Source organism: Dermacentor variabilis, chromosome 7, assembly GCF_050947875.1.
Source record: "Dermacentor variabilis isolate Ectoservices chromosome 7, ASM5094787v1, whole genome shotgun sequence".
Classification (NCBI taxonomy): domain Eukaryota; kingdom Metazoa; phylum Arthropoda; class Arachnida; order Ixodida; family Ixodidae; genus Dermacentor; species Dermacentor variabilis.
Window position 1 is genome coordinate 49,283,445 of NC_134574.1, and position 26,823 is coordinate 49,310,267.

Sequence of the window (26,823 nt, forward strand, 5' to 3'; positions counted from 1 at the left end):
CATTAGTTAGAATGTGACATGCAAACTTTCAAAGAACAATACAAGTGATTAAAACTATTTATCACGGAACTTTCATGCTCAGCAAGCGAAGCAGTTGCAAAATATTAGTCTCGTACGCATACGCTATCATTTTTGGACAATCTGGGATACCGCCTAGGTCATGTGCGTAAATGCTAAATAGGGAGAAATCAAATATGGAGGCTTTAGGTACTACCTCATTCATCTCAAGGTACGCTGATGGCTCTCTGATGGCCACATATTAACACAGATTAGTCAAGTTGCTTTGTATACGATCATGTGAAATGTTCCATATACCACATGCGTTTCTAGAATGGAACCGAACACTGCTTCAGACAAGACGAAATAAAAACGATAGATTGAGTGCTGCGTCTGTAATCCTTTCTCAAGTACTCTGCGAATTCTTTCTAAGAATGTGCCAACCAGGCAAGTTCAACTTACTCCTACATCTGTTTCGTTTATGTAGAAGAATCTCATGACACATGGCATCGAAAGCTTACCGCAGTTTAAATGACCCATCACAAGGCCACATAGCAAATTTTGGCTATACGCGGGAAGTTGTTACGTGCCCTTTCTAAGGAGTGTTCGGCCGCAAGAAATTTTCAAATTAGTTCATTATTAGCAGATGTAGAATTGCTTGCAGTGCCGCAATATGGTGATTTCAGGAAGCGTCACCTCCAAAATGGCCAGTCTCTCAACTTTTCCATGGCTAGCCAGCCCAAGCGAAATTCCTTCCCAGCGTTCTCCCTACCACAGCCGGAGCATCGTCACACGAAAACGTCATGGGCCACGCCGTTGTTTCTTTCTGCTCTCGCGGGCATTTTTGCTGAGTGGCACACTTTCACTGACTTTCTCATGCATGACCTTTTGCGTTTGTCTTGTTTATTGTAGCAGACAAATTTGATTAGCAGACATCTGATTAGCGGTATGATTACGAGCACGTAGGCAGACACGAGAGAGTGAGACAGCATGATCACGGCGCTGAAGCCCGGTAGAAGATTACATAGTTTCGTTTCCTGCACATGCGACTTCACGAGTCAGATGACGCAGGCGAAACGGAAACACATCACTCTTGCTACGGCACGAACTAACTCAAAAACACGGTGAAATTTGGTTTGTATCTTATAATACTTCCGTAAACATTATTTCACCTATTGAAGCAACACATTAAACAAATAAATGATGTTGATTTTAATATTTTTTTTAAAGTTACGTGTCACTGTGAGCGACGTTACAGCACTGCGAAGTGCTTAGGCGTATTTGCGCGATTCACATCGACTCTCCGGCTGGGCGCACGGCGCCCACGAGGAGACGGGTTAGCGGGTTATTGCTTAAAATTTAAGGTTGCTGGGAGCTCGGTTTAGTGGAGGCAAGTAATAAACGTTTTTGCAGGTAGAGAATATAGAGTTGAATGGCTTTATTCCACAGTACATCAGGTTTGCCGAGTGGCTGTGGTGGCGCCCCTTATGGACAGCCACCTCTCGTATAAGAATGAGCAGGGGGAAATGACCACCACGAGGCGGCTAGGTGAGGTAGCTATTTTCCATAAGAGGGGGACAACGTATAGTGACCCACGGTCGCACCAAGGTTCTCTTCCCCTAGAATTCCGGAGGCTTAGATGTGAATGGCGGCAGAACTGAAGCGCTAATGTTAACGACAGGCTGCTTTCACCCGTTCGCTCGACACTCTCTTTCTTTTGTTTTGCTACGTACGCTAATCTTCAACGTATTTTCTGAACGCGAAACCGCTTCAAAGGGGCCTCCATAGGAAGCAGTCAATAGTGGCTTGATAGAGTTGCACCGAAGAAAGACGTGCGTGGTTGTGTCCATTGTCGGTAAACAAAACACAAGTGGCCCGCGGGAAATACGTGGAAGTGTTGGTTGAAACTGGTCTAGTCAGGATTGCAGCCTTTCGAAGTGCTGCGTGGCCGCTGGCGGAGTGCCTTGCTGGGGGCCGGAAAAGTGTATTAAGCCGGGAACGTGGATTGCAGATCCCTAGAGGTCCTCAGCTGCACTGACTCCGAGGCCATCCGTGACTGTTGTTCACAGTCCCAGTAGTACCCAGTGTTGTCTGTAGGTACTTCGCGGTCAATGACGTTTTCAGTTGTCAGTGGAGACGCCCGACCATGCCGTTTTCGGCCCTGGTAAGTAGTTATTCCCAAAGAACAACCGTACCACGAAACCCACATAGCAACAAAATGCTTCCGCTACTGTATCGGCCGTTATGTCTTGTAGAAGCGTCTTTTCAAGCCCCCTTGACTATCTGTCGAGAAACATGAAGAGGTACCTGAGACACTGTAAGGGCGAATGACGCCCCACCAAGTCTAAATGCACGTAATTCAAACGGCTCTCTGCTGGTCAAAATGGCTGCATCGCTGAACGCGTTTGCCCGGCCACTTTCACGACTTGAGAGGCTTGGCAGCTCTTTGTCGAGCTTCGAATATCTTTGTTGGTCCCTCGCCAGACGACGTGGTCTGCGTTAAGCCTCTGTGTAGCTCTGATACCGGGATGACTTAGCCCGTGCTCTGAATCGCATATAGGTCACCGAAAACTGATGGGGCACAAACGGGAAAGGAGTTGCCTGCGATGTGTCGCACGTGACCAGTGTTGCAGTGTGGAAAAGCAGGATTTCCGCAAGCTGAGGCGAGGAGCCTTTCTGCCGCAACTGGCGCACCTCAGGGTAGTTTTGTTGAGGGGAACCTAGAGCTTGGATACTGACAGGACCAGCAGGCACAGCGCCGATCCGCAACAGTGCGTCAGCTGTCTGATTTTTGGTCCCAGACATATGGCGGATGCCGTAGAAAAGTCGGGCAGAAAGGAAAGTTGCGAACATCATGTTCTGAGTACGAGGAAATGTCGTTATTTAAAACGAAGGTTGACTGCTTGTGGTCGGTCAGAATGTAAAAGCTGCAGCCTTCAAGAAAAAAAACGCAAGTGCTTGACAGCGCAATACGTGACCAAAATCTCCCTCCCGCAGATGCTGCAGAAAGCTCCTGTAGGTATCAGGCGCTTTGAGCAGGAGGTCAGCGGCCTTCACTCTCTGTCATCGTGCAGCTGGTGTCCTTAACCCACTGCTATGGTCAACCATAAGGTGAGTTGGTGCGTCGGGCAACGCGTAAATCAGGAAGACCGCAGTCGCCAACCACGTTATCCCTTCCCGGAAGGAATGTTCGTGCTCGAAGGAACAGCGGAAGGAAGGCGGTTTTTTGAAGTCGCGAAGCACCATGTACGTAAACGGCTGCAGAACTTGCGCACTGGATGATATGAAGCGCCTGTGAAAACTGATCAGCCTCACAAACTCCCGCAACTTTCGATTGAGAGATACTGGAGAGGGGAAGACCTCGGTTGCGCGTACCCTTTATTCTGTTGACGATGTCTTGGGGAGAAATGCGATGCCCGCAAAAATCCAGGGCTTCAACTCCGAAAATGCATTTATGGGGCTCTAGGAGCAGGTCGTGTTGATGTGATCGCTCATGCAGATGGCGAAGGTGGTCTTTGTGCTCTTCGTCTGTGCGACTTGCGAAGAGAATATCATCAAGGCAGCCGAAATTGAAAGGGAGTCCACGCATAACCTCGTCCATGAACCTTTGAAATGTTTCCGCCGCATTCTTCAAGCGTAAGACATACGGACGGAGGAACTCAAATTGGTCAAGTGGAGTAGTGATTTCTATCTTCGGAATCTCGCTGGTTTTGACAGGAATGTCGTGGTATGGACTCATACAATCAATCTTGCTCTATTTTGGTTCATGCGAGACCACCGCCGAAGTCATGTATGCGAGAAAGGGGATATAGATCCCGACCAGTGATGACATTGAAAGCTCGGTAATTGCCACAAGCCCGCCCGAAACCACTGTCCTTCTTTGGAACCAGATGGAGAAGAGAACAACAATTCCTTGATGAAGGGCGAATATCGCCAAGCTGTAGCATGGGCTCGAAGTCATAGCGGGTGACTTCCAACCTCCGTCAAGCGAGCCTCCATGGCCATGCGGTGACAGGTGGACCAGTGGTGGCGATATGATGCGGCATCTTATCTTTCACGGGCAGCGCATTTTTTCGGAACATCGTTATTGGCCGGTACCCAATAGGTTGTCGTACGTAGAGGCCTGTCGAAACGGGCGGAGGCCACATTAGGTGACGTTGGACCACTGCAGGCCAAGTACATTGATGGATGGGACGTTATCCTTTAGGGGCGTATCACGAACACCCGCAGCTAGGTTGAAATGACTGAGAAAATCCCCTCCCAGCATGATATTGCTGACCTTGGCGATCAAAAACACCCATCTGCACAAGCTCCGGAGTCCGATGTCTAGCATAATTGACCGGAGCCTATACGAAGCTAGAGCAGTGTTGATCACTGCGTAGAGCGTGGATGTGGACTTGTCGCATTGGCGATCTACGGCCATGGCCCGAACAATAGACAGCTCGACTCCACTGTCGACGACGATGCGGTTGCCGGTGACGCGGTTGACTACGAAGAATAGGGCTGAAGGTTGACTACGCAAGGGCTGAAGTCGCATGCCACCATTAGCGACCTGCCGGCACGTCTCCCGTCCACGAACAGGGCTGGGTGCAGCGATTTGCTTTTATTGCGATAGGAAGTACGTATACAATGAAGGCGCATTTCCGCCCTCACTGTCGGCGTCGCCATCACGTTGCAGTGAAATTCCTTATGAGCGAAAGCGTGGGAGGGTGAGCCAGGGAACTCTGTTCAATCGGACGTGCGCGAGCGAGGAACGCGACCAGGAATGCGTGCCCTCTCCTGTGGCGCGCGATGTAATGGGGGTCAGGCCAGGGAGGAGGGGCGTTCGTCGGCTGCCACGGTGTCGGGATGTCTTCCTCGCCTGGCCATCTCAAGCAGCGCGGCCGAGGTTATCCTTAACGATTCCAAAACTGCAATCCGCAACTACTATAGAGGCTGAATTCACAAATCGGCAATGAAAATTTTTAATCGTCAGACCCCCTCACACCAATTAAGATGAACTGGGTGCGCGCGCAAGCGGGCCATCCAGGCGACGAGATGGCCCATTCTATCGCTCGTGCAGCCGTCAACCGAGCCACGCCGTCCGATGACCTGGATAACGCCAGACACTGGTTGGTAGAAATCATGAGATCACCCTCCACTACCGCGAAATGTGGTTGAGATATCCTCCCCCACACAAATACTTAACGAAATTTCAACAAAACTACCTGGTGCCAGCTTCAGGCACCAACCTTCCTCTCTGCAGCTTTTCTCAGAATGTTTCATCGAAGCGTTTATCGAGAGGAATGTACGCTCCAACTTCTAGAGCCAACTTCTATGACATAATGTTCATATGTCCTGAGCTCCAGCCACCCTCTGAGCGGAAACTCACCGACTTCTAGGGATGGGAGACCGCAGTGCTTAGCTACAAGCCAGTGACGCAACCCACGCCAAGCGTACTTTGGACGTGCCTCGCATGGGCTCCGCGATTTCCGCTCCTGGTTTTGGCATCTCGCCCGGGATATTCTCCAGTTTCTGCTACCAAGCACCCGGATGTGTAAGGACCTTCCTGACACCTCATCTGCCCGGACCCGCCGACCAACGTTTCACCAGGGCCTCATCTTTGACCAGCCACGGGACCGCCGAGCTAAGCCCAACGCTCGGCGCAACGCCACATTGCCCGCAGCGCGCAGCTGCACCTAGCCTCGCACTGGCGTCCGCTGCGCCGGCACTCGCTCCCGTTGTCTCGAAGCCGCCAAAATGAAAAGTACAGTCGACGGTACGCTCATATCCCAACATGAATTTGATGACGACCCTCACTGGTCCCGAATGCTCCAAGCCCACCGTGCGGCCGATCCAAAGGAAGCCGTTTCATCCACGAACGCCCACCTCAAGTCCGCCATGGCACCCCCACCATCGGTGAAGACTCACCGCCTATGCCACCACGTTCCGCTGCCTCGACTCCCAGCGGAAGACAACAAGATCGTCTTCCACCCTAGAGGTGGCCTCGACATCCGTAAAACCACCAATAGGGCCCTCCTCGCCTCACTCTGTTCTCAGCCAGCGTTGAGTATGGCGATGCCCATGCCGAGGACCGCATACGCATAAACCTATACAACAACTCTTTCACCGTCAGTACGCAATCGAATCAACGCACCCGGCAGTATGTGCGAACCTCTGAATTGCGTCTCGCCACCCAGCTATACCCACTGCGCGTTTATGTGGCCGCACCCGACAACGCCCTCCGCGGTACAATCTACAACGCCGTGGACAATCCAAACCAAGAGGAGATAATCGAGGACCTGCAGGCTATGAATCCCAGCAGCACTTACGCCATCGCCGAGGCAAGGCAGATGGGTCGCACCCGGTCCATCCTGATCACCTTCGTCAGCACGATGGTGTTCAACTGCGGCCTGTTTATCTGTCGCCCCTTCCGCCCCAAGGCTGAAGCTTGTTTGAATTGTTGGAGCCATGGTCACCGCTCATATGTATGTACCATGCCCAAGTCCGGACGCTGCCCAGGCTGCGGAGCTGTGCACGCGGCTGGGGAGCCCCCTGACTGCACTCCTAAATTCATCTTGTCAACTGCACACATGTCACAGGGTCCCACTCATGTAAGCTCCGCTTCGAACGGGGGGCTCCCTCCCCCCCCGCATCCAGTCCCAAAGTCAACGCCATTCAACAGAGCGCTGTCAACACCATATTGCGAAGGACACCCGCTCATCGCGCCCCCGTCAACGATCCAGCTCCTGATCAAGCCGGGCCCACAGCCCCCGCCACCGCTCCGTCTCATTTCCACCGCTACCGGGGCGACATACCCCATCGACTGCTTCCCAGGTGAGCTGGCGATCGCAGCTTCCCACACCCGACCCCGAAAAAGAAAAGCTCAAAGCTCAAATCGCAGCCCAGAGCAACGAGTTTGCCCTACCGAAAGAACAGCTGCAGGCGCTGCTCGCACGCCCCCACCTCCCCACCTCTTCCCCTCACCAAACCTCCCAACCCATCGCTCTCCAGACCTCACCGCCACCACCTCCCGCCTCTATGTCCGCCTTCTCTTCGGCCGCGTCTTCTCGTGCCGCCTCCCCCTCCCGCAGCCCTACACATAGGCGGCGCTCCTGTACCGAACCTCCTCCTCCCTCATCCCTCCTCCCTTCATCCTCATCTCCTAAGCACCCTGCACCAGCAGGGGCACCCCGGCCTCAAGATGACCAGAGACACCCCGCGCCTTAATTTCTGGCAGTGGAACTGGCGCGGCTTCCACGCAAAGCGGAACACGCTGCAGCTCCACCTCCAAAACATCCCTCCCTCCGACCTCCCCGCTATCATCGCCCTTCAAGAAACCTTCTTCCCAGTAAAACTATGTGACTACACAGCTTTCCACCCTGCTTCCCCTTCACCTCCGAACGTTACCACGCTAGTTCGTCGCGCCTACATGGCAATCGAGCATCCACTCGACGTTCAGGAGTGCACTCACCTGTTCTTGGAACTCCTTCCCCGGCGGCGGCAAGATGCCAGCCTCTTTGTCCTTAATGTATACAGCCCTCCCCGCACAACTGCAGCTCCCCTCCTACTCCTTCTCCGCAGCGCCATCTCACGCGTGAGACGGAAGTCTCCTAATTCTTGGGGATTTCAGCGCTCATCACGTAAGTTGGGGCTACCCCAAGAACTGCAGGAAGGGCCTGGCACTATGGACGTTCTTGCAGAACGAACAGTTGACCGTCCTTAACGATTTCTCGCAACCCACCCGCATTGCCTCCAGAGTACAACTGAAAAATAATCCGGACCTTTCCATCTGCAAAAATATCCCGGACGCGGTGTGCACGAACACCTGGGAATCTCTCGGTAGCGACCACCATATCCTGTCTGTCTCTTTCTCCTTTCCCATCCTATCTTCCTCCTGCAAGCGTCTGGTGCAGGTGAAGGACTGGGATCTCTTCCGCCAGTCGCGGCAACAAGCCTACACCTCTATCTCAGACCTTTCTCTGTGGAGCACTAACTTGCTTCAGGATGTTTGCTCTGCCACCTCCACCGTCCCCACCCCTCCTCACTCCTACACGGCTGATAGTCGCCTCTTGCACCTCTGGGTGGTGTATCACTCCCTGCTCCCAGAAACACAACCGCTTTCCCAGAAGCACAACCGCTCACCGCGCCTCCGCCTTGCTCGCCTGGCAATGGACATGGAGGAGCACTGCTCCTCTCTCACCAAACAGCAGTGGGGCGAGAACTGCGAGCGCATGGCCGGTAATCTCGGGCTGAGGGATACGTGGGTTTTCCTACGTGCCCTCCTTGACCCATCGCATTCCAAGGCCACGCACCGCAGGTACGTGACGCACCTCCTTCACTCATCTCCACTCTCTGATTCCGACTTTCTTCTTGCTCTTCGTGATGGCTATCTCTGCACCAACCCCCTTCCTCTCTCCCTTCCTACGCCGGCAACACTAATTCTGCGCTCGATGCAGATATCACCCTGGGCGAGGTTCGTGCCGCGCTGCATATGCTCCGCACCACCCCCACACCGGAGGCCAACCAAAGCTCTAACAAGGCCCTCCGTAATCTGGACACCCCATCCCGCGAGGCCATCAATAACCGCTTCAACAAACATTGGCATGAAAGCACTCTGCCTTCCGAGTGGACCCAGGCTAAGGTAACGTTCATGCCCAACCCTGGCAAACCAATAGACATCCAAATCTCTGCCCTATTTCCCTCACCTCTTATCCCGGTAAGCTCTTGGAGCACGTTGTTCTCGAGCGCTTGCAGAACTTTCTACAAGACAACCAGCTTTTCCCCGATTCGATGTTTGGCTTTCGCCCTTCCCTTTCTGCCCATGACGTCATGCTCCAGCTTTCCGAAGAATTTCTTCACCCTCTTCAAGCCAAGCGCACTCGTGCGGTCTTGGCACTGGACATGACGAAATCATTTCACAATGTCCTTCATTCCGCCATCCTAGATGTTCTTTCCACCTTTAACGTGGGTCCTCGTATCCATGGTTCTATCACGGCTTTCCTTACACGTCGCACCGCTAAGGTGTCATTCTACCGTCGGACTTCTCCAAATTTTACTGTTGAAGACAGGGCATCCTCTAGGGTTCCGTCCCCTCCCCCCTTCTCTTCAACATCACTCTTTTCCCCATGGCAAGCGCTCTCACTGTCATTCCCAACCTGTCCCATGCTTTCTACGCCGATGATATCACCCTCTGGGTAATCGCCGGTAACATTGGAGAGATGGAGGCCGTCCTCTAGGCGGGCGCGGACGTGGTGGCCGGTCATGCTCGCGCAGTCGGGCTGGCCTGCTCCCCGTCAAAAACGGAGCTTGTGCTTTTCCCGGCTCGAGGCACGCCCCCCAATTCTTCCCCCACCTTTAACATCGTTATTGACGTGCACCCCGTCCCTACTGTCTCCTGCCTCCGCATTCTGGGTCTTCCTCTCCAAACCAACGGCTCACGTACTGCCGTTCTTTTCCGCCTAACTACCACCGTCCACCAGACAGTCAGACTTATTTGACGTGTCGCTAACCGGCACCACGGCATGCGTGAGGACGACCTTCAGCGTCTTGTCCAGGCTTTCGTTCTCAACCGCTTTGTCTACTCCCTTCCCTATCTCTCTCTCTCTCTCTCTCTCGCTGAGGAAGACAAGGTGAACTGTCTCATCCGCCAAGCCTACAAGTCGGCCCTTGCCCTCCCCACCTACACCTCCACTTCTCGTCTACTGGCAATGGGCGTACACGATACTCTTTCAGACCTTGTGGGGGTCCATCGCACAGCACAACTCGACCGCCTTTCTCGCACCCCATCCGGTAGAGCCCTTCTCTCTTCCCTCCGCTTGACTCCTGTGTCTCCTGCCTGTGTAACCCACCCGTTACCCTCATCTGTATCTTCCATGCTCACTCTCAACCCTCTTCCCAAGAACATGCACCCTGAGCATCACGCCGCCCGCCGCTCTGCCCGTGCCTCTACCCTCTGGCGCCAGTACGGCACACACACTAACGCTGTGTATGTCGATGTGGCGCCATACAATTTCCACCCCGCCAACGCTCTTGCCACCACTTCCCATACACTCTCTCCCCTGACCGTTGCCACTATACCTGCCACCACTTCCACTGCCACAGAGGAAGCAGCTATTGCGCTCGCCATTGCCACTACCCTGGCCCGTTTCATACTCAGCGACTCCAAAGCTGCAGTCCACAACATTGCTGAGGGTCGCATCTCCTCCTCCGGGCTCAGCATCGTTGAGCACTCCCCTCCCCCTTCTCGTCGTATCCAACTCCTCTGGGTTCCGGCTCACGTGGGGCACCCTGGCAACGAGGCGGCGAATTCCATCGCTCGCCAAATGACAGACCGAGCTGGCCTCTCCACTCCGGGATGAACACGCTTGACTCCCTGCTCACCTTCCACGACATCACCCTTCTTTACCGCAACTCTCGCCTATCCCTCCCTGCCCTTCACAAATCCCTGTCTAAGCTCCAACAGAGCACGTGGAGACATTTACAGGCCTATACTTTCCTCTCTCCTTCCCGACTTGCCCGTTATTCACCCCGGTGCCTTCTCACCTGAATGCACGCTCTGCAGACACCCACGAGCAGACTACGCTCATATTCTGTATTCATGCCCACAACACTTACCCCCTGCATCTTGGCATGTATCTAGTCCACAGCTGTGGGAGGCTGCTTTGGCCAGCTCGGAGCCGGATGTCCAGCTACGGCTAACGATCTGGGCAGCGGAAGTCGCCGCCAGGCATGATCTGGTGGCGACAACCGGCAGCCAGAAGGCCAACCACGGAACGGCGGCATCTTAACTTCCTTTTCTTTTTGGCCTTCAATAAATAAAGTTTGTACCACCACCTACAACCCAGCCGACCAAACACGGTGGGTGGACTGGGCTCTGAGGATCGCGGAAAGATATAAACTCCGGGTCACCCTACGCACTCCTGAGCCCCCTCAGAATAGTGTTTTAAATAAGGCCTGTAATGACTGTTTACCACTACCACTACCACCCCCCGCCGCTCCGTGCAGATTGGCGACATTGCGGCGTTTACTACGGCGTTGGCCAGGTGTATCGCGGACGCCAAAGTAGACGCCTTTGGCGGACGATATATTGATGCGTTGCCGGCGCTCGTGTCTCTCGAAAGCAATTTGCGGTGTGGCCAATGTTCGCGCCCACGTGGGTCTCCGATTCAAAACGATGTTCGATGTTTGCAGAATGCGCGGAGGGCGGGTAGCTTCGTACGGTCTGTGATTCCAGTGTTTCGTTCACGTTAAATTGACAGGTGCACGGAGGCGCATTGGCTCGTGGCTTCTGCCGCGATTCCTAACTCCACCGTATTCACTAACAGTTTCCGCTGTCATTGAGCGAGATGTGTTCATGTTTACCTTTGCGCGCGCGGTTAATTTATTTAAAACACGTTGACGGGCTAATTGATATGAATCCATGATGGAATGGGTAAGTGTGAGTGAACAAGCACGTAGAAAGAATTGGACAAGCGAAGACAGGGCTGCATCTGCGTGCCTGTTTCTTTCTACATCCTCATTGAGTCACGCTAACTCATTCTATCATTGTTAATTTAGCCAGTAAGCGAATCTTTATACGTTTTTACAGCCGATGAAACCGCTAGCCTTACTTCGTACAACTTTCTACCAGTTTGCTATCGCAATTCGTGCTTCGCCTTTCGGGCTAACAAGCAAATTTTTTTCGTGAATGCGACGGTGCTACAATCACAACTGCCGCGGCGAGTCCGTAGGTACGCTGGGAGGCTGTGAAAGCGAATGGTTACGCCGAAGTTGGTCGCCAATGTTGGAACCTGTCGTCAGCTTCTCTAGTACACTGGTAAGGCGGTAGACTGTTTGATACAGGCGCGAGAGTCGGTCTCATCGCTTTGAGACTCTCGCAGCGGTGATTGGTAGCTGCAATGCAGACGAGCAGTCGCATACGCGGTCAGCGAGTGCAGCTAAGCGATTGAGACTTGTCTCGTCGGAACCTGTGAGCACCATGCGTGCGGGCTCGGGAATTCGCCGCAAGAACATCTCGCGTAAAATAGGACGCTGGCACTCCTTTGCGGAGTGGCCACCCAACAACTGACGCAACCGGTGCAGGAGTTGTGACGGCAGTTGGTCGCCAAGTACCTTAGAGACGCGGTGTTAGAGCCTATACTATTTCAATAGGTCGAGGCGCTGTAGGAGCGTATGTTTCAGGTCGTCGTATGCTGTGGCCGAAAACGTACCCGCCAGCAAGTCGTCTGTTGTATCGGCGATTGATATCGGAGGGTTGCATGGCGACGATGTGCAGGCACCTTGCGGTCCGTGAGGGAATACATCTACTTAGGGCAGGTAGTGACGGCGGATCCGTATCATGAGACGGAAATAATCAGAAGAATAAGAATGGGCTGGAGTGCGTTTGGCAGGCATTCCCAAATCATGAACAGCAGGTTGCCGTTATCCCTCAAGAGAAAAGTATATAATAGCTGTGTCTTACCAGTACTCACCTACGGGGCAGAAACCTGGAGGCTTACGAAAAGGGTTCTACTCAAATTGAGGACGACACAACGAGCTATGGAAAGAAGAATGATAGGTGTAACGTTAAGGGATAAGAAAAGAGCAGATTGGGTGAGGGAACAAACGCGAGTTAATGACATCTTAGTTGAAATCAAGAAAAAGAAATGGGCATGGGCAGGGCATGTAATGAGGAGGGAAGATAACCGATGGTCATTAAGGGTTACGGACTGGATCCCAAGGGAAGGGAAGCGTAGCAGGGGGCGGCAGAAAGTCAGGTGGGCGGATGAGATTAAGAAGTTTGCAGGGACGGCATGGCCACAATTAGTACATGACCGGGGTTGTTGGAGAAGTATGGGAGAGGCCTTTGCCCTACAGTGGGCGTAACCAGGCTGATGATGATGATGATGATGATGATGATGATGATGATGATGAAAACAGCTTTGCAAAGGGGCTATGTGGCACCCCTGTTAGGCAGCCACCTCACTTTGCAGGATGAGCCGGGTGCAATGACCGCCAACGTGGAGGCCGGGAGGTAACAATTTCCCATAAGAGTGGGACAACGCATGGTGACGGGCGGTCGCTACAAGGTCTTTCAGCGGCGCGTAAGGATGTAAAGCATAGCGGGTACGATCGTTAGCGTGCATTGTATGCAATGCGCTTATCAGCTCAAAATGTCCAGACATTGGGAGGGGCACTTCAACGGAGAACCCAACTGTCTATAATTTCTTCGCAAAATCATCCGCTTTACGAACCCTTATAAGTAATGCGATCCTGGAGACCAATTTTTTTTACAAGCGTAATGGGGGATCACTTGTATCTTTATATCTGTAAAAAAATGTAGAACACGACATTTATTGCCCTTTTAGTTTGTAGGGTGTTTCTTTTTAGCTCCACCAAGCTTTCAAATTTCCTGTGGCAGGTTGCAAATTGCTAACACTTGAGCTAAATTACTCTACGATGTGGCCGTTAATTCTATGCTGCATGAAAATACCTAATTCACAAATTAACATACACACTGATTCCTTTTTTGTTAATTACTTTACGCAAAATATTTCAATCTACGAAAATATTGCTGTGAGTTTGCAAGGTATATCTATTTGGAACGACTTCTGGGGATGGCACTAGTTTCGAGATATCTGCCGTCAAATCTGCTGTAAAATTACTGTTGTCCCTCTTACTTTTTAGAAAATGCTCTTTGATTCATTCAGCAAGAAAGTAACTGAAACGCCAATGCACTTCAACGGAAGCTTTCCAAATTATTATCTTGAAAATGGTGTGGTTCTGAGAATTAGTTCTAAGTTCGTACGGCTTTCAAAATCGCCGTCTGCATTTCGTAAATTGATATCTGTACTATATTTAAACAATTCCAAGGTAACTAGTATAATTATGTTAATCATTCGATTAGGCATCTTTTTGTAGAAGTAATGGCCGCGTCAACGTGTACATAAATGCAAGATATGCAATTGTGCTTTTGCTATAGATAATGTTAAACATTTGGTGCAACTAAAGATGAAAAAGAACAATAGGTACATAAGATTGAAACAGGACGAAGTGATAATTACTGAGAATCGGTCATTCGTTTCTGGTTGCCTCCATACGGATTGCACCCATACCAGCAATTTTAAACTTTTCTAGAAAAATTCGAGCGGTAAACGATCTGTTCATGTGAGCAAGTGGAAAGAATATTACGCAGGCTACCAATTTTGTAGCCGCAGGCTTCAATTCATCCTATAGTGCAGCACACTTGTTCTTCATTTTGTCTAAATTTACAAAATTCGACCACATGTGGTAGGGCTTAATAATAACAGTTCTCTGAAGCTGGTAGCTGTTCAACAAAAGCGACCTCGGTCTGCGTGACAGTTCTCATGAAAATTAAAACTAGTCATAAAATTATTGTACAATGCCGTTGCTGCTTCGGAGCCACTGGGCAAGCCTGTATCAGTCACTCCTGAAGCTATATTTTTACTAGCTTTTCTAACCAACGAACTCATATCAGGTTTTTTTCTGGTTAATTGTTTATTTTATCAATTACAAGTTTATAGTAACTAATTTTAGCTCTTTCCAACTCGCGACTTGAATTATTCCTAAGGTAAGGTCATAAAATATATTAATGGCCCTGATTTTAAAACAAGCATAACCATGTGATTTTGTTTTTATTGTTACGGGGCACAGGGAAACTGCGCATTGCGCGAAATCTTTCCGGATCTGGTTGAACACCGGATGCGCCAATGAGGTGTCCCAACACGGTAATCGGACAGCGCCCGCATTGACACTTCGGAGAGTTCACTCGAAGGCCGGCTTTTCGGAAGACCGCAAGAATGGCAGCGAGTCGGCTAATTTGGCTGCCGAACGTGGGAGAAAAACAATAACGTCGTCAAGGTAACAGCGACAGGTGGTCCATTTGTAGCCTCGCAGAAGAAAGTCCCTCATACGTTCAAATGTCGCAGGAGCATTGTATAGGCCAAATGGCATAACTTTGAACTGATATACGCCATCCAGAGTAATGAAGGCCGTCTTCTCACTGTCAACTTCATAAACTGAAATATGCCCGTAGCCCGATCGAACATCCATGGAGGAGAAGTATATGTGTCTGTGCAAGCAGTCTAAGGCATTATAGATGCGTGGCAGTGGGTACACGTCTTTTCGAGTGACCTTGTTTAAGTGGCGATAGCCGACGCAGAAACACCATGTACCGTCTTTCTTTTTCACAAGGCCGACAGGCGAAGCCCAAGGACTGGCCGATGGCTCGATGGTGCCTTTGCGGAGCATTTTGTCCACTTCTGATTGGATGACCCTACGTTCAGCATGCGATACACGATAGGGTCGCCGACGAATAGGATTCGTGTCTCCAGTGTTTATACGGTGGTGAACAATAGATATTTGTCGCAATCAAAGATGTCACTGTACGATTCAAGTAGAAGATGTATGTCCGTGGCATGTGCCGAGGTGAGGTCAGGCGCAATCATTTGTGCTAAGTCATCCGTTAAGAAACCAAAGCTGCGAGCTGCAATTGGCGCTAATAAACCACTCTCGGCATTCAGACTCTCGATGTCAAATTCGACACCACTAGAAACGCTGCACAAGAACATGCCTGCCGGAATCACTTGAAGGTACAGGCTGAAATTCAGAAACGGTAGATCAACGTCGTTATTAGTAACCATGACCAGAGTATGCGGAACAGGAACGTTCCGGTTCAAAAGTACGTCGAGGATGGGCGAAGCACATATTCACCGTCAGGAATCTGTGGGTGAGCGGTCAAGATGACGTAAGTAACTGCCTCGTGTGATAGACGCACATCATGAAGCGAGCACAAGTGCGGTGGGGCAGTGCTCGGAGCATCGTCGAGTTGAGGCAGTTCTAACTGAAAAACGGCGGTCGCGCAGTCGATGAGAGCAGATTGAACGGATAAAAAGTCAAATCCAAGGATAACGTCATGGGTGCAGTTGTCGATCACAGCCAAGAGAACAGTAGTAGGGCGGCCGGCTCTACGAAACGCGCAGTACATATTCCAAGAAAAACCAGCACGCCGCCATCAGCCGCACGAAGCACTCGGGCTACTGCTGGGGCGAGTACCTTCTTTAAACGTCTACCTCAGCTAGCCCTCATCACAGAAACGTGAGCTCCAGTGTCGACGATGCTTGGACAGGTACGACATCTATTTTAACGTCAATTACGTTCCTCCTTGTGGGTACCGACAGAGGATTTGCTGCAGTATTAGGCAATGCAGCACCACCTCCTATGTTTTCAAGTTCCTGGCGAACGATGGCTTGTGCGAGGGGAATCGAAAAAGTGGTAGCATCAGGGCGACGCGAACAGAACGAAAGCTGCGGCAGCGATCGCATCCAGTTCACTTCGAACGATTCGCACCACGTCCTCTGATGGCGACGCATGCTGCTGTGCGATTTGATCATGACACGTCGACGTTGTGGCAGTATTGGAACGTCAGAAGAATGGTTGCAAGACGAGTCGGCTTTTTGGCTGCTCGAATTGTAGGCGCCCATTAATGATGTCATCAACTATAGAAAAGCTTTTGCTCATGAGCAGATTAAAGGCGTCGTCAGCAATGCCCTTAAGCACGTGCCCGACCTTCTCAGCTTCTGTCATGTCGCGATCGGCTTTACGACCTGGATGTACGAGACATAGGATTCCATGGGGTATAGGGCACGGGAGGCCAGTTCCTGCTTTGTGGCAATTTTACGGCCGGCTGGTTTTCTACACAACTCTGTCAACATCTCTTTGCATTGGTCCCAGCTTGTTAGCCCCTCTTGATGGTTTTCGTACCACACCTTTGCCGTGCCTCGTAGGTAGAACAAGAGCTTGGCTAGCATAAGCGTAGGGTCCCATCTGTTGATTCCACTCACGCGTTCGTACATAGCCACCCACTTTTCAACGTCGGCGCCATCAGTCCCGCAGAAAGTTACGGGGTCCTTTGGTTGCACAACCACAACTGAAGGCGACAGCGACGTAGGTGGCAACGGTGACGTTGGAGGCGGCAACGACGTTGATCCTGCGTGCTCACCCTCATTCATTTTGTGGACGGTAATGCGACGGTCCGCTGCGGAGCTGCGTTTCCAGCCGTGGTACACTCCAACTCAACCAATATGTTACGGGGATGTTGGGAGTATATAATGACTGTATTTACCTTATATATACAGGACGGGTCAGAGTAGATAAGGTGGCCGACCACCAATATTACGCTGCAGCCAGGGTCTCGCGATCTTCTTCTTCCTCTGTCTGCTTTCATGGTTCTGTAACAGTATGTATTGCGTAAATTGTTTCTTTTTTGGCTTCTTGATACTTCTATCGCGGACAACTTCTAACTCCTTCGGACGATGAAGGTGATAACATTCCTGTGGTTTGGCGAATAACGATTTATATACTACTTTTGAACCAACTTTATAAAAAAAATTTAACACGCTTAATTACTCGATGATAAATATTTTCAAAGTTCATGCGGTGATCTTACGAAAGAAATGTGTTCTTCTTTTGCGTTAGCTAGGAAGCCACCAGAAGAAGGTCGTAAAGCGCAGGACGTATGCAGACGGTCACTTCTTTCCAGTTCCAGTGATCCTGCACACACTGTTCGAGTGCCTGCTAGTGTTCTGGTCAAACGCCTTTTCACGTTTTGTAAAAGCCATATAGAGAGGGTGATCGAACTCCAAAGATTTCTCAGTTACCTGGTTAATGACATGGATGTGATTCAATGTAGAATATCCCTTCCTGAAGCGAGCCTGCTGTCTTCGTTGTTTTAAGCCGAGTATTGCCTTGATTCTAAAGGAAGTTATTTTGGTGAATTTTCTATATATTACTGAAAGCATGCTTATGGGCCTCTATTTCTTCAAATCTTAAGGTCGGCCGCTGTAGTTGCTTAGGGGCTATGTTGCTGGGCTGCTAAGCACTACGCCGCGGGATCAAATACCTGCCTCGGCGGCCGAATTTAGATGCGGGCAAAATGCGAAAACTACCATGTAGGTACATTTAGGTGCACATTAAAGAAACCTAAGCGCACCAAATTTCCGGCGTGCATTGCTCCCTGCGTAACACCGGAGAACGGACGGCGAATGCTCTAATTAGAGCAGCTCCACTGTGAAAGCTCCCATAATTTTTCAGCGAGGGGTCCATTCCTAAAGGAAATACGACAACCAAACTTCACTGTTTTGAGTTCTGTGCCCAAACCCACTCACGGTTGCGTCAGTGCGAGTGAATCGGATTTCAGAATATTCGGTGCACTTGGGCAATTGTGGCAGCCTCCATGAAAAGTTCCGAAATATTCTCTGTAATTTCTGTGTTCCTCTTTGAAAACAAAACAGTCGTTCTTTATCACTAAAACTAACTTCTTCTCAGGTGTTATTCTCGTGATCAATTACGTTTGGGCAAGCTGGCATGGTACTTTCTAGGGGGCTTCCCTACGACTGTTTCGTGATAGCGTCTTTCCAGTCTCCTGTCCCGCTAAAGATAGCTTGTTTGGGACTGTGACGAGTAATTTATTTTTGCAGTGTGGCCAAATTTGTTCTGTTATGTTTGTTATGTTTCTATATATGACTTGTAAGTATTTCTAAGGCGCACAAGTAGAGACGCCGTCCTTCCCTATAAGCTTGGCCTTTGCTTCTAAAGCAAAGACGAAGTGGCACTTTGTCTTATTTATAGTGTTGTGCTACTTAAACAGTACTTCGACAGTAAAAGTTGATATTGACTGAAAGCTTTGTGCGTGAGAATAAAGTGCTAAAGTCAATTTAAAAGTAGATGCCAGGACAACCTATATGCTGTCGCCACCTTTTGTATCGCACACCCCGCAATTTCTAGGGAATCTGCTTCTGTTGTTTATAGTGTGAGATGCTTCTGCCGTGGAAGTGAGCTTGCGAGAGCAGTACTAACGCAAATTGGTTTGATGTGTGGCTTCTATGCACTTTGGTTTAACCCGAACTAATTTGATTACGCATTTCCAACGTAGCCTTGCCATTGAATTGTATAGGAGCACGTGCTGCTAAAAGAGTCTTCTGCAGAATTCATGATCCTAACGAAGGTCTCTGAACGACAAAGTAGACGAAACGTTCTGAAAGTGTGGGACAACTCAATGCTAATATGACAAATGTGAGACCATGTCACATACACGTATGCCAATTTGATTTGATTTTGATGTCATAACGTCAAATTTACGTAACCGTTGACGGAAGTGTCGGACTATGGCCCGCAGCGTTGTTTGAACTACCCAATCAAACGCTCTTCTCGTTTAGAGGAGATCCCTTTTGTTTGCTTTCAAAGCGAATAGCATCGCATATGTTTAGAGTACTTCTTTAGTGACTCACAAGAGGTGATGAGCAGGCAAGAAGTAGGAGTTTAGGTGGGCCTTAACTAGATTAGTTAAAATAGCTAACCGGATGAGGAGGGTGTGGCCGGTGTGCGCGATTGGCACACTTCCCCTTGTTGAGCTATTGGTGGTTGGTGGAAAATCATAGCGATGTGCAATGGAAGGTTAAATATTCCCCTAAGACGAATGCTTAGTTAAGCATAGTGGAGCGAGATAAATCGTAGGCGTTCTTAAGTAGCTTAACAACGTTAGAATAGAATAGCAGCTTGGGCTTGTTGGTTTTCCATACTGCTGTTAACAGCGCAAAGTGTAGACAAGAGACGAAACAAGAATACACCACAAGCGGTGACTTTCAAGTCGTTCAAGTTGTTGAAAGTCAGCGCTTGTTGTGTCTGCTTGTCTCGCCTCTTGTTTACATTTTGCGCTGTTACAGCAGGACGTTAGGCTGCCACGCATATATATATATATATATATATATATATATACGCAGTGAAATTCATTCTCGCCAGCCGCTTCGAGTCGCGAATGCCACAGCAATTGCGGGCAGCTATCTTTTATTCCTTTGTGATCGATGAATTCACAGGCTATTCCACCGAAAAAAATAAGTATTGTTCGGTTGGGTTCGGCTTGATGTTCCCTCTTCAGGGCTTACACTTAACGTTGAAGCCGTCTGTTTCGACGTGATGGTACAGGTCAATCGGGCACGGCACGAAAAAATTTTGAGTAATGGCATAGGGCTAATGGCAGAAATGCGTTTAATCAGAAAGAATATATTCTCGCTTGCGCGGCCTAGTCATGCATAATCATTTGAATCATTGTGCAGATGTCATATCAATTCTCGCGGGATTCGTGACGTCAAAAAGGGGTGTAGCTTTACAAAGTCACACCAGTTGTGGAGGGATACCGGCAAAAATGGAACACACCTTGCAAAAACAGCTCTACGTTATTATGGACATTGTGTATGCCAATAGTATCTTTGTCGCACACGACATGCTCCCTCTCATTTTAATTCGTAAGCATTGAGAGTAAAAAAAATGAAAAAGACTGTTTTTGCGTGAAGGCTGAAAAGTATGTATGTATGTAGGTATGCGGCAAGTGTTTATGTATGTAAGCTTACATGTATAGTCCTACTGAGGATAGTGTGCGCTGGACCAACATCATTTGCACTTTGCTCCTCGTCAGGCAGGACGCATGTCGGGTGAGCTCCTGAAAAAACATTTTGTGGTGTAAATGACATGATTTCCATCCGGGACCTCAAAGCGCTGCGACGCAGTGCTAATGCATTTCTCCCGCAACTGCAGCTACATTGCCGCCTATATATTTCGACTTTCACCTTAATTTGCCGAGGACTTCACTGCAGGTATATCCCAAAAAGCGTGAGGCATAAGAAAATGGAGAAACTCTTGTGTAGCATATTTTTAATGCTATCATTTAATTCATTATTGGAGAAAAGAATCTATTAGTGCAGCGATTCGTCAATTTTATGTTGTTATAAAGGCACATCCAATGACTTACCATGTGTGAAAAAAAATGTTACCAGAAGGCGACAACACATGCATTTCACTGAGCAACATCGACAAGGGCTGTGTATAGCGATAAATGTGAGGTTGGCATAAGGCAAGGTGCGTGACAAACTGAGTTTTCATAAAAACTGAAATAATGAGCTGCTCATTCTACCGATACAGACAAGGATACCCAAACCCGACTCTACATTTACTAAAGCACTAATCTATAAATAATATATGCGACTTCACCCTATGGCGACAATCTCTGTTGCTTCTAGTGACTTTATTAGCTACGCAAAATGAAGGCCTTCTAATTACCTCAACCTTCAATGTTCATTAAAGAGCATTTTATATACTAATTGATTTCGGTCATGGAAAGCACTAGGCAAGATATACTTTTCGAATACAAAGCTTTTATTAGTTTTTTTGTATCCCTGATCCAGATGTGAGTACAATGCAGCTTGCTGTCATTTACAACCATAAATGACCTGTAGGTATTCTTCTGCGCTGAAAATAGATATCCCGGATATGCGTACATTTAAAACAGCAGCCAGAGCCTCAACGAAAACTGCCTGAGGGTTACGAAGCAGATGCAGAGAATAATGAATAAAAACGCAGGCTAGTGAAAGACAATGGTTTGGAATTTTATCACTGGACCGGCATATATCGATAAGGCTGGTTCAACAGCATGTATAGCTGCTTAAGGATAGCTTTCAACAGGTGGCAGTATAGAAATGAAATAGACTAGTAGAGAGCAAATTTTTCCAACCTGTACCACTAAGCCCTGAGCTTAACCTAATGTCATGCAACAAATATCTATGCCCATCTTCAATGACAATACATGTCGTGTGCGTATTTATTATTATTTGTTTTGAAAACGTACATACATTAGACTCGAAAAGGAAAGGGAGGGGCAGGCTGGCAGCTGCAACCGATAGGTGCACAACGCCGGCCTACTTTTCAGCATGAAGGAGACACAAACATAGAAACTTAAGATCGGAAGGACGGGAGGAAAGTGAAAAGATAGTGCAAGATGATAAATCTCAAAGAATAAAGTAGAACACAGAGTACAGATCACACACAGTAGGAACGGTCAGTGCAGGTCACATTACTTAAGAGAGCTAAATAGAAGTAGTGTCTGAGTTACAAACGGGAGCCTAAATTAGCTAATTCTAGAAAAGTAAGTAGAGCGTAATGACATTGATCGCGTCGAGATGTGCAACAACATGCAAACATTCGTCCACTGTCGTACAACAAAGGACAAGGAGATTATAGTCCCTCACTTTCGACATGCGATGGGCACTGAAAGCAAGACACTCAAATATCAGGTGCTGAAATGTCTCGCAGCATCTGCAAGACCTACACGATGGACTGGCCACACGTGCTTGTCTGTGTAAACGTTGGCACACGTTCACACAGCCAACCCTTAGCTTTAGTAGTTGCGCTCGAGCGTGACGAGGCAAGCCTCGACCGCACACGCGGGGCATTACTGTTCCATTTGCGGCGCGCAGGTCTAGATGCTGCTTGAGCAGGTGCCGCCAAAGCAACAGACCAGCGTCATGAAGCTTGCAAAAATATTCAGGGCAGACAAACCTGTTGTCAGCGCAGCTTGAAGCCAGCAGATCAGCATCTTCATTTCCGGCGATTCCTACGTGTGAAGGTATCCATTGAACAAAGAAATATACCCCATGTCGCGAAATGTAGCTTGTAGATTCAGTAATGCGCCACACAACTGGACAATTTTACTGCGTTGTAACCTGCCAAGGGCAGCCCTGTAGTGTATAAAGATGGCAATACTCAATTAAGTTAACACTTCCTTATTTCACTCCAACATTATTCGCTGCCGGACCCGCAGTTGCTGACGTGGCGGGATGGGGTTTACAAAATACAGGTCGTATTTGAGACGAAGGGCAGAAGAAGACTGCAGATGCGCCTTAACCGTGGCTCCGTACAGATGCATCTGTGAATACTTCAAGATATTCTGTAAATTTTTCGAACATGTACGACAGATAGAATTAAACTTTTGCAGAAACAGGCATATCAAATATTTTGTGTATGTCAGGGATTTTGTGGAAAATGGGCAACGCGTGTTTGGTGTATCCTTCCAGTGGCGGAGGCGCAACTGAAGCAGCATGCTTAGAAATGCCAACAATGTTCATAAATTATGACGCCATTTTCCCCAAGCCAGAAAATTGGCAGTCAATGAGACGATGAAGTAGCGATTGACCATTTTATGCGCGGGGATTGCGCCAAATATGATATATTGCTCGCTGATATACTCGCTGATGGGCTGATGAACTGAGGCGCTTCAGTGTGTAATGCAACAGAGTGGGCCTCACGAGGTATATCAAGCATTAGTCGAAGCGCAACGCGATGACCTCCTTCCCGTTGGGCCAACAAACTAGGCGGTACGTACAGGGCTGGTAATGCAAGCATCATATTGACACGTGCCCTTATATTTATCGGGCGACCACGTTTCAACGCCTAACAAATGTTATCGCACAGCGCGGGACGCGCCTGCATGTATCCGAAGTTTCTAGAAAATTATCGACGCTTCTATCGGCTGTCTGTTGTCGTCGAACCTTGTGTTATCCGATTTCATCGCGTGATGCGAATGGTGTAGAAGTTTGTGGAAGGCACGCGGGTCCCAACGATTAGTCTGGAACATTCGATGACTGCTGTATAAAAGCCGACGCGCGGGACCCGCTAATCAGATTTTCGACGATCGCCGAACGTGATCGCCGCTATCGTTGTGCTATAAGTGTAGCCTGTTTTTGTGGGCACAGGTTCGCCCAATAAAAGCTAGTTTTGTTTGTCACAGCATTGCTACTGTGTCCTTCAACGTCACCACCACGTGACGTCTGGTGGAGGTGCTTGTGCGTTCATGTACCGAACGCCCCCACAAAGCCGCGATCCAAGCCCGAAGCCCGAGAACAAAACCGACATCGCCCAAGACCACCGTGCTAGCTGCAGACTGCAAGGACTGCCCCCAGAGCACGGACTGCTACCTAAGACGGCAAAGAAGATTGTGGCCAAGACAACCCCAATGGCTGTCACAGCGTCCCCCGTTATCCTGCAACAACCTCGGGAACCACCGACCTTCCACGGAGCAGCTACTGAAGACCCGGAATCCTGGCTGGAGAACTATGAACGAATCGCGACTTTCAACAGCTGGGACTCCGACGACAAGCTGCGGCATGCATACTTCCCCTTAGAAGACTCCGCCAGAACGTGGTTTGAGAACCGGCGCTCGACCATGAAAACATGGGACCTGTTGCCCAATTGAAGAAAGTTAAGAATTCATGGGAAGGCCCGTTAATTCGGACCGCTGGAGGACACCTCATCACTGCGTCTGGAATCTGCACAGCAAGAATTACCATTCATGACCGGACTCACCCAGCCGCCTTCGATATCCTGCAACAGTGTTCACGAGACGTCATTCCCGCCATGGACTTCCTGAACCCACACGGCGAAATCATCTACGTGAAGTCGAAGTCAATACCGCTGTCGGAAGATCAAGGGACACCGCCGGAGAGCCCTCGTAGTCACCACGCCTTGAGTGTGCTTGAAGATCAAGTGAGCATCCCGCCTCGCTCCAGCATTGTTATTTCGGTCAATACTGAAACACCCGCTGACGTAGAAGGCGCCATCGGAGGCGACCAACGTCTACCGCTCGACCGCGAGATTTGCGTCGCAAGAGGGATCGCTCGACCGCATGGAGGAAACACGAAAGTGTTGCTAACAAACTTCAGCCAGGAGTTAAAGCACATGAACAAGGGCACGACGATCGCATACATCGAGGAAATTTAGGAAACCAGCTATGCGTTTGTCCTCTCGGATTCTCTCGCATCTACCCCGACGACCATAGTTCTCGAGCCAGACTTCGACATAAATCCATGTCTCCCCGTGAATAAGCAGCAACAGCTCAGAAGTCTGCTTGGATGATACAGAGACTGCTTTGCGACGTCGTCGAGGATTCGACAGATACCAGTCGCAAAGCATCGCATAAAAATCGAAGAGTGCGCTCCACCACTCCGCCAGAGCCCTTGACGAGTTTCGACGCGAGAACGCGAAGCTATAAGACAACGAGTCGACAAAATGCTGCGCGACGACATCATCCGGCCGTCGCAAAGCCAGTGGGCGTCTCGAGGTGTTTTAGTGAAGAAAAAGGACGGAACCCTACATTTCTGCGCCGATTATCTTCGACTGAACAAAATTACGAAGAAAGACGTATACCCCCTCCACGGATAGACGACGCATCGGATCGGCTCTGCAATGCTAAATACTTCTCATCGATGGACCTCAAGCGTGGCTACCGGCAAATAAAAGTCGGCAAAAGGGATCGCAAAAAGACCGCCTTCATCACGCCAGACGGCCCCTATGAGTTCTAGGTTATGCCATTTGGTCTGTGATCGGCGCCTGCGACGTTCCAGCGCGTGATGGACACGGTTTTAGCAGGATTGAAGTCACAGACCTGTCTTGTTTACTTGAATGACGTCGTCGTCTTCGCCGGAAATTCCGACGATCACCTTAACCGGCTTGCGACAGTATCAGAGGCCATCAAGTCATCAGGGCTCACTCTGAAGCCGGAAAAATGTGGCTTCGCTTACGATGAGCTTCTATTCCTAGGCCACGTCATCAGCAAATCTGGAGTACGCCCCGACCCGCAGAAGGCAGCTGCCATCGAAAAGTTCGCACAGCCAATCGACAAGAAAGCAGTGCGCAGATTCCTTGGCATGTGTGCCTGCTATAGGTGCTTTGTCAAGGAATTTTCACGCATCGCTGAGGCGCTAACACATCTAAGGAAATCTGACGTTGAGTTCAAGTGGGAAACGCCGCAGGCTGACGCATCTCAAGAACTCAAACGACGCATGCAGTCGCCGCCGGTACTTGCACACTTCGACGAGGACGCCGATACTGAAATCCACACTGACGCCAGTAGGCTAGGCCTCGATGCCGTCCTAGTCCAGAGGAAAGACTGACTTGAATGGGTGATATCAGATGCTAGCCGGTCGCTGTCAAAAGCGGAAGTCAATTATTCTATGACTGAAAAGGAATCCCTCGCCATCATTTGGGCTACAGCAAAATTCCGCCCTTACCTCTATGGGAGGCCATTCAAAGTCGTAAGCCACCATCACGCGTTGTGTTGGCTAGGTAAGTTAAAGGACCCTTCAGAACGGCTGGTGCGGTGGAGCCTCACACTGCAAGAATATGACGTGACCGTAATATACAAGTCCTGAACAAAACACTCTGACACTGACTGCCTATCACGCACCCCCATCGATCCCCCGCCGCAAGACGACGAGGACGAAGACGCCTGCCTTAGAATAATAAGCGCTGAAGGCCTCACTAAAGAGCAGCGAGCAGACCCGGAGCTAAAAGGCCTCGTCGAGTACATGGAAGCGAACACCGACGTTGTCCCTAGGGCATTTAAGCGCGGGTTGCCTTCGTTCACGCTACAAAAGAACCTGCTCGTGAAGAAGAACTTCTCACCAGTCTGCGCCAGCTACCTTCTTGTACCATCAGCGCTGTGTCCAGAAGTACTGCACGCCCTACACGACGATCCAACCGCTGGGCACCTCGGATTCTCCCGAATGCTGTCGACGATACAGGAAAGGTATTACTGGCCGCGTATGACCGACGACGGCGCCCGTTACGTCAAGACATGCCGAGACTGTCAACGACGCAAGACACCACCGACAAGGCCAGCAGGATTACTACAGCCGATCGAATCTCCTCGTCGACCATTCCAGCAGATTGAGATGCATTTGTTGGGGAAGTTTCCGACGTCAACATTCGGGAATAAGTAAATCGTTGTGGCGACCGACTACCTCACCCGCTTCGCTCAAACTAAAACTCTACCAAAAGGCAGCACAGCCGAAGTGGCGAAATTTTTCATCGAGAACATCCTGCTGCGACATGGTGCCCCAGAAGTCCTCATCACCGACAGAGGAACGGCTTTTACAGCAGAGCTCACCCAAGCCATTCTGCAATACAGCCAGACAAGCCACAGGAGGACAACTGCCTACCACCCGCAGACGAATGGTCTCA